Source organism: Brassica rapa, unplaced genomic scaffold, assembly GCF_000309985.2.
Source record: "Brassica rapa cultivar Chiifu-401-42 unplaced genomic scaffold, CAAS_Brap_v3.01 Scaffold1076, whole genome shotgun sequence".
Taxonomy (NCBI): Eukaryota; Viridiplantae; Streptophyta; class Magnoliopsida; order Brassicales; family Brassicaceae; genus Brassica; species Brassica rapa.
The window spans coordinates 25,223-33,806 of record NW_022611010.1 but is presented as its reverse complement, the minus strand read 5'-3'; the positions used below and the strand labels follow the sequence as shown (position 1 = coordinate 33,806).

At 40.6% G+C, this 8,584-nt stretch overlaps 1 long non-coding RNA gene across 1 annotated transcript; it reads right to left on the bottom strand.

Annotated features, from left to right (window-relative positions):
- Positions 1 to 757: 757 nt before the first annotated feature.
- LOC117131612 lies at positions 758 to 4,056 on the bottom strand. Its single transcript, XR_004454712.1, has 3 exons — positions 1,639 to 4,056; positions 1,358 to 1,525; positions 758 to 824 (listed from the first exon to the last, which is right to left on the bottom strand). It is a non-coding gene; the product is annotated as an uncharacterized LOC117131612 (long non-coding RNA).
- Between the last annotated feature and the right edge of the window lie 4,528 nt (positions 4,057 to 8,584).

Here is an 8,584-nt window from a genome sequence, read left to right as displayed (position 1 = left end):
CCCCCTTGAGAGTAACCGGAACCACAGCTTTGTTGCTTTCCATTTCAGACCCACTCGGATGAATGAAATGCAACTCAAGTGTTCTTAGTAATCAAACCCAGATTATGATGAACCTGGCTCTGATACCATATGAACTTTAGAGAATCTGAGTTTGATATAAGAAAAGAAAGGGATTAGAGAAGTTTAGAGGTGATTTAGAACGAGTTTAGCTAAGAGTTTAGTGTAGAATCATGATTGAGAGTCTTTGAGTCTAAGAGAGTGTTTTTGTGTCAAGAACTGTCTAATCTTTTATTAATGAGAGAGGTTACATTATATAGTCTTAAGATCCTAGGGTTACATGAGACTAAAGTGAGTAAAGCATGTGTAGTCAAGGAGAAGAGGAGCGCCTAATTCAAATTGATCCAATCAGGTGCTTCACATGTGTGACCGGGGAGGATAAGGTTGCTTTCACTTTACAGCTCTCATCCAGCCTGTCAAGCCGCGTCCCTTATCCTTTCTCCAACGTCCGGGTCAGTAACTCCCAAGTTAACTCCTCCCAAGTTTACCATTTCACTCCCGCAAAGGTAACTTGCCTGTACATGAGCTTTGGTTGATCCATACTCGTACGGATGGTACGGCCATTGTACGGCCAGTACGGTATTGTCTCAACCTAAGCTTTCCCAAACTCTACACACAGCTTCTTCACCTCATTCTTTCTCTACCCAAGATTCTCTAAGACTTCATATCAACTCCTTATCTCAACAGCATCTTGTGCAGGCTCTGATTAACATGGTTATATCCCTTTTCCTGTTGCTGCTTCTGGTCTAATAGTCACATCCTGTGTCCTACACACCATTACAACTCAGATAGGGATCAGTAACATCAGCATGGGACCAGATCATTGAATAAACTCAAGGCTGGTCGCCACTGCTTAAAAAAAGATTGCAAAACAGCTTATCACCTCCTATGACAGCTTTAGAAACAATATGAATGCATCAGGAACAATATGTATGCCTCTTTAATACAATCCAATATGCATTTTTAAGACAATCCAGATGCTAAAGAAGACTAGGCTAATAACCTAATCAATTTCAACAACAGCATGAATACACCACACATCTAGGAACACTCCTAGATACTTAACGATCTCAAGGCAGACATGACAATTGAAGGACTCCCAATCAATATCAATATATCATGGATGCATGACAACCTAGGCAGACACTTCTAGGAACAAAAACAACCACAGATGATAAGATTAAGACACAATGCAACTTCTAGCAACTTATCATGATCCATTGGACTCTACACCATCACTCAAAAAAATGACCAGACACATTACACAAGCTATTGTTCAGGTTTAGGAGGTTTAACTTACAGCCAAGGAACCTGGGCTGGTTCCTTGAACCTCCATATACACACTACTCATCTGAGCTTGGTGGATTTGAGTTTTGGATTCATTACCCAACTCCTTTTCCTTGTGTGTTTAGCCCTGTTTGTAAAGCTCACCCTTAGATCCCCTCCTGTCCTCCTGGTCTTCTTGGTTCTATTGGACACCATCCGCCTGTGAACTCCTTGAAGCATGACTGAATTTGAGTGCTTTTAAGAACATGAGATGAAATGGCTTCTCTATGTTTCTTCTTGCTAATTTGACTTCACCATACACGACCAGGGGATCAGATAGGAACCCTGAGAATGACTGTGGCTTTTGTTGACTCCATATTGAAGTAAATTTGAGAAAGTCGGTTTGAGCAGTCTTCAAGAGGGTGTGAGCTTTGAGCTTGTGCTTGATGTGTAAAGGCCATCACATAACATTTAATAACCTGTCACCACAACTAAAGACAGGTATCAAAAGACAATAAAGAGATCAGAACATGGTTTCTCACCAAGTCTGATCTCCAAAAACACCTTAACAAAGAACACAATGGACATAAACTTTCTTGAAACTATTCAAGCAACAACACTGAATCCTAATTATCATAACTAACCTTTCAGGTAACATAGAAACATCACAACCTAACACCAGGTCTAAACAACCTGTTAAAAGAAATTTCTAAACTTTTTCTTGACAATTTTGAAGCAAATAAACCAGAAAATTTTCTAGAAAAGATTAGAATAATATAATGGCAAATTTTTTTTTTTTTTCAGAGATAGAGATTAAAAATAGCACTAAGACTCTTAACAAAATTCTAAGGCAGACAAATACTTAGACAAAATGACAATTGGACAGTCTTTTCATGTGTAGAAACTAGACAAGAACAACAAGCTAGTTTCTAAACACCCTAAGACAACACAAACGACCAGCACACACAGTGCTTTTATTAGAGTAGAAGATTCAGCTTACTCTCAAGAAACCTGAGCTGGTTTCTTGACTCTCCAGCCCATGGGGGCTTATTGAAAGTACATTTGTTCCAGATGTGGATTGAATATCCACCACCTATCCTTAGTGAGTCCTTCCTTGCAGTGCTGACTCTTCTGACCTTTCTTCTCTTCCAACTTGAAGTAGGATTTGTTGGACAGAGACTGAGCTTCTGGTTGCCTCTCATTAACATGAGCAAAGACCTTGCAGATTTTCCATGGAGCTTCATCTGAAGTATGGCTCCAAACACCTTTGCCTCTAGGGTTTTTCTTCATCATTCTGACCCAGAGAGAGTAGTTTGGAGTTTTGAGCTTCACTGAACTCGCCCATGCTTGAATATTCATCATCTTGAAGATTTTTGGACCAGTGGATAATAGGATGTTCCTACTGGTTTGAAAGGGACAGGATTTGAAAGACTGGACTTTGATGAAGCTTGCTGAACTGAGCTAAGACTTTCTTGAGTTCCAGAGACTGAGATACTCCTTTATCTTGAGTTCTGGTGAGGTTTTTCCCTCCTGGAAAACCTTTGGACCAGAGGATAAAAGGATGTAACGAACAGGTTTGAACAGATTTTTAAAGAGAGATTTTGGACAGGGATGATTTGCGGAAGCAATATAGGTTCTCAAGAGCTTGTTGCTCTGATACCATGAAAGAATTGAGATGAAATAAAAGGAATATGATGAGAATAAGCTTCTGGTTCAGTATGAAACCAGAGAGAGTGATTGATAAGCAATTGAAAGTAATGAGAGAGTGAAGAGAGTATAAAGTGTTTGGGAGAGTTTCTGAGTATGCTAGAGTATAAGGGAGTAATGGAGGTCGTGAGAGACAAGAGAATAGAGAGAATCTGAGAGTTTAGTAACCAGAGTATATGAAGAAAGAGTTTTACTCTCCTTGGTTTACAATCAGATACAGCATTGTCTTAAATAGACAAGCACACATATTAAACAAAGACTAAAACAGGGTTTTACTAAACAAATAATATTGTAGGGTTTTCTGATGAAGCCAGGAAGGTACAGCCAAGGTGAATCTCGACCAGAGGGAGTAGAGAGTGACAGGAGAGAGATATGGGCACAGTCTGGTTGGGTGAAAGTGACAACAGGTTCATCCTCTTATGCACATGTGACTTTTACTCTATTTAATTCCCAACTTGTCTCAGCTCTCTCCAACGGTCTGATGCTCCATTTTAACTTCAAATCTGCTTCAGAAGATCAAGCTGGACGAGTTCCTCACCTGCCTTATCATCCAAGTCACTCTAGGTAACTTGGAAGCCAAGACTGTACGGACTGCCTTGTGTAGCAAGGTTTTCCAGACCTGAATCTCTTCAAGTATCTCTTCTTCTCTTTGTCTTCTTTATTTCTAAGATCAATGGATCACACACAGCCATGCTTCTTCCTTCTTCACTCTAACCATAACTTGGTTCACAAGTCTGTATGAACTAGTCTCATCTTGAAGTATCCGGATTACTTCCTCTACAATATCAAACTTGGATCATGAACTAGATTCTTCTTCTGGTCATTCTCTTCTTCATTTCAACAGAGAATCACAAGGAAGTTGAATAAATCTCATAGGAGTTGGGATGAAGAAGTTATCCCACTTTCAAATCAGGTGATTCCAGTTTCCCAGTTTGGGAATAGCACAGCTTCTTCGTCGTTCCAATCAAACCAGGATGAATCACTTTGTGAGAAGCTTGATTTGGATACATAAAGTGGTGGAGAATCACCAGGAAGTTGAATAAATCTCATAGGAGTTGGCAAGAAGAAGTTATCCCACTTTCAAATCAGGTGATTCCAGTTTCCCAGTTTGGGAATAGCACAGCTTCTTCGTCGTTCCAATCAAACCTGGATGAATCACTTTGTGAGAAGCTTGATTTGGATACATAAAGTGGTGGAGAATCACCAGAAAGTTGAATAAATCTCATAGGAGTTGGGATGAAGAAGTTAACCCACTAGCAATGCTTTCTGAGGTCTGATAATGGAGGAGAATACACTAGCAATGCTTTCAAGAGTCATCTTGCAAAGCATGGGATTGTGCAACAAACTAGCTGTCCCTACACACCACAACAAAATGGGGTGGCTGAGAGGAAGAATAGACATTTGATGGAGGTTGCGAGATCAATAATGTTCCACATGAATGTCCCTAAGTATGATTTTAGAGAATAAGAAAGGTATTGAGTAGTTTAAGAGAGATTCAAGAGAGATTAGAGTGTTTAAGAGAAGGTGTATGAGATTATCATGATGAACTAGAGAGAGAGACTCATAAACTCGTGTTCTCTTTCATTAATCACCAAGAGTTACAATATATAGCAAAGAAAAGACTAGGGTTTCAGCTTAAGAGATAAGGTAAAGCATGTGTAGTCAAAGCTAAAGGGAGCGGATGGTTTGAACTAGCCAATGGAATGCTTCACACACTTTCAGCATATTCCAAGATGCTGATCACTTTACAGCTATGCCAGCCTGTCTTCTCCGCGTCTCCTTTCTTCCTTTTAACGGTCACAAGGCTTCTTAACACTCACGGTAACTCCAAAGTAACTTGGGTAAGGATGGTAAGTTTTGGTTGATGATGAAGTCGACCCGGGAAGGTAAGGCTTGTACGGCCAGTACGGCCAGTACGGATTGTACGGACTGGTCGACTTCATACCTCATCCTTTCCTTAACCCATCCTTCTCCTAATGCTTCCTTATACCCCAATCACTTCCCTTGCTTATACTCAACTCATTTCAACACTCCCCCTCAAGCTTGAATCCTAGAATCCATTCAAGCTTGGAACAGCCATGAGATCTTCCTCATTAAAAACCTCACCAAGGAAAACCCATTGGGACAAAACCTTGATGAGGGAAAAAGAGTAAAGACCTCATGGCAGAGGGGATCAGCTCCTTGGTGAAAGATCTATGAGCCCCAATCTGATGTGAATGGACTCCATAGTCTTTTGTCTTGCAGCTTTGGTGAACACATCCGCAAGTTGATCCTCACTCCTTGTATAGCATGGCAATATCACTCCCAAGGCAATCATCTGCCTCACCTTGTGACAATCAACTTCAATGTGCTTGGTTCTCTCATGGAAGACTGAGTTGGTTGCTATGTGTATAGCCGCTTGATTATCACAATGCATAGTCATTGGGGCTGCTTGCTCTATCTCCACATGCTTCAAGATCCCTTTGATCCATACCAACTCATTGGTAAGCTTCAGCATTGCTCTATACTCAGCTTCAGCACTTGAACAAGACACCACCTTCTGCTTCTTGCTCTTCCAAGTCACCAAGTTGCCTCCAATGAATGTACAGTAGCCGGTGGTTGATCTTCTATCTGCTCTATCTCCAGCCCAATCCGCATCACAATATCCCACTACTTCAGTACTCTTGTTGCATCCCATCCAAACTCCAAGGCTTGATGTCCCGTTCAGATACAAGAGCAGTCTCTCCACCATGCGCCAGTGATGATCCTTTGGGACTTGCATATGCTGGCTCACTTGGTTCACAGCAAAGCAAATGTCTGGTCTTGTGATGGTGAGGTAGATGAGCTTCCCTACCAGCTTCCTGTATAGCTTTGGATCATGAAAGACCTTGCTATCTTCAATCTCCCCCTCACGTGGAATCTTGTATCCATCTTCAAGAGGCATCTTTGCTGTCTTATCTCCTTGTATACCTGCATCTTTCAAAAGATCAAGTGTATACTTCCTTTGGGAAATGAACAATCCTTCCTTAGATCTACACAACTCAGTTCCAAGGAAGTATTTCATTTCTCCTAAGTCTTTGATTTCAAACACAGATTTCAAAAACTCCTTGGTGGCTTTTATACCAGCCTTATCACTACCTGTTATGATAATGTCATCCACATATACAAGTAGACAGATAATACCTGAGGGTGTAGTGAGAGTGAAGAGAGTGTGATCCAATTCAGACTTCTTGAACCCACGCCCATTTAAGGTAGTGCTTAGTTTGTTATACCATGCTCTAGGAGATTGCTTCAACCCATAGATAGCCTTCTTGAGTCTCAATACATTTCCAGGTTTCACAAGGTGCTCTAGACCTGGTGGAGGATGCATATACACTTCATCATCTAGCTCTCCTTGAAGAAAAGCATTCTTCACATCCATCTGCCACAGCTCCCACTCAAGATTCACAGCAAGAGATAGTACAATTCTTATGGTATGGAGTTTGGCAACAGGAGCAAAGGTATCAATGTAGTCTTCCCCATATGTTTGAGTGTATCCTCTAGCCACCAATCTTGTCTTCTTCCTCTCAATAGTTCCATCAGGTAGATACTTGATAGTGAATATCCACTTGCTTGTTACAGCCTTCTTCCCTCTTGGCAGCTCACTCTCAAACCAAGTGTCATTCTTTATCATAGCATTTGCTTCATCACCCACTGATTCTTTCCAATCTTCATGTAACATTGCTTCCTCATATGACCTTGGTACACTGCTCTCATCTAAACTTGTAATGAATGCACAATGTTCCTTTGGGTAACTTGCAAACGAGCACACAGCCTGAGAGGGATGCTTCACAGCCTGAGCATTGTAGTACACTCTCGTGTTTACCCAGTTGGAAGCATCTCTCTTTAGCCGTGTGCTTCTCCTTAATGGGGCTTGTTCCACTTCCACTACCGTAGGCTGGACCACCGTAGGCTGAACAACTTCTCTTTCTACTTCATTTGGTTCCACATGATCTTCTTGAATGGATTCTTCCTGTTCTTCCTCTCTTTGTATCACACCTTGACCATGACTATCTGAGTCTTGATCCTCATGATCTTCAGGCTCAGCCTAATACCCCCCTCATGATCATGGTGTGATGGTTCTTCAGCTTCATTCTCCCTTGATGGTTGCTGATCCTGGGACATGTTGATTCCAAGTCCTTCCAGTACACGCCTAAGACTTGTAGCTCGATCAGATGGTTGAGACAAATCTTCAAGATCTTCCCACTTTCTATCTCCATAAAAGCTCTTATCCTCCAAGAACTTCACATCTCTAGACACAAGAACTCTTCTGGCTTCTGAATCATAGCATTTGTATCCCTTTTGTGATGTTGAGTAGCCAATGAACATGGCTCTTGTGCTCTTTGCTTCTAGCTTATTCCTTAGCTCCCCGGGTACAAGTACAAAGCACACGCATCCAAAGACTCTTAAGTGATCCAGCACAGGTTTGCTTCTGTTAAGAACTTCATAAGGAGCTTGATCTTCCAGGATCTTGGTTGGTATCCTATTGATTAGATAACAAGCCGAGATCACAGCATCACTCCAGAATCTCTTAGGCACACTTGTATGAAACATCATAGACCTTGCCACCTCCATTAGGTGTCTATTCTTTCTCTCAGCTACACCATTCTGTTGAGGAGTGTATGGACAACTAGTCTGATGTAGGATCCCATGTTGAGCTAGGTGACTCTTGAATGCATTGCCAGTATACTCTCCACCATTATCTGACCTGAAAATCTTAATCTTTGCATTATACTGGTTAGATACATATGATTGGAAGTTTTTAAATGCATCAAGAACCCTATCCTTTGTTTTAATGAGTGTTATCCAGGTGTATTTAGATTTCTCATCTATAAATGTGACAAAGTACTTGTAATTATCTCTAGATAAGCAGGGAGCAGTCCATACATCAGAGTGAACAAGATCAAAACACTTATCATAGATAGTAGTAGATCTTTTAAAAACAGTCTTACAATGTTTTCCCAAAATACAAGCCTCACAATCATTATTTTTAAACATGACACCTGGAAACATTAAGCTTAAGGCTCTAACATGTGGATGTCCTAGCCTAGAATGCCATAATGCACCTTTACTTAAAACAGAACTCAGCAAACAACTAGAAATGGGGTTAATGTCTTCAAGTACATAAAGATCCCCCTTGGTTACTCCTTGTCCGATCAACTTATTGCTCTCAATATCCTGAAATGTCACATTGTTAGGACTAAAGATAACATTGCATTGTAGATCATTGGTACATCTTTTAACAGATAAGAGATTAGAAGTAAAATCAGGCATGTAAAATGCTTTAGAGTTCTTATCAAATAGCTTTAAGTCTCCTACACCTTTAATGGGAATTCTATCTCCATTTGCAATCATTACATGTCCATGAGCAGGTTCTATGTTTTTGATTAAGCTATCATCACTAATCATGTGATGAGATGCACCAGAGTCAACAATCAATGGTTTTATGCCTCTAGCAAGATGAGTTCTAGGTGATTCATTTCTCAGTTTTAATGTCTCAATGATATCTATCAACCTATTCTCATTCCTAGGCATC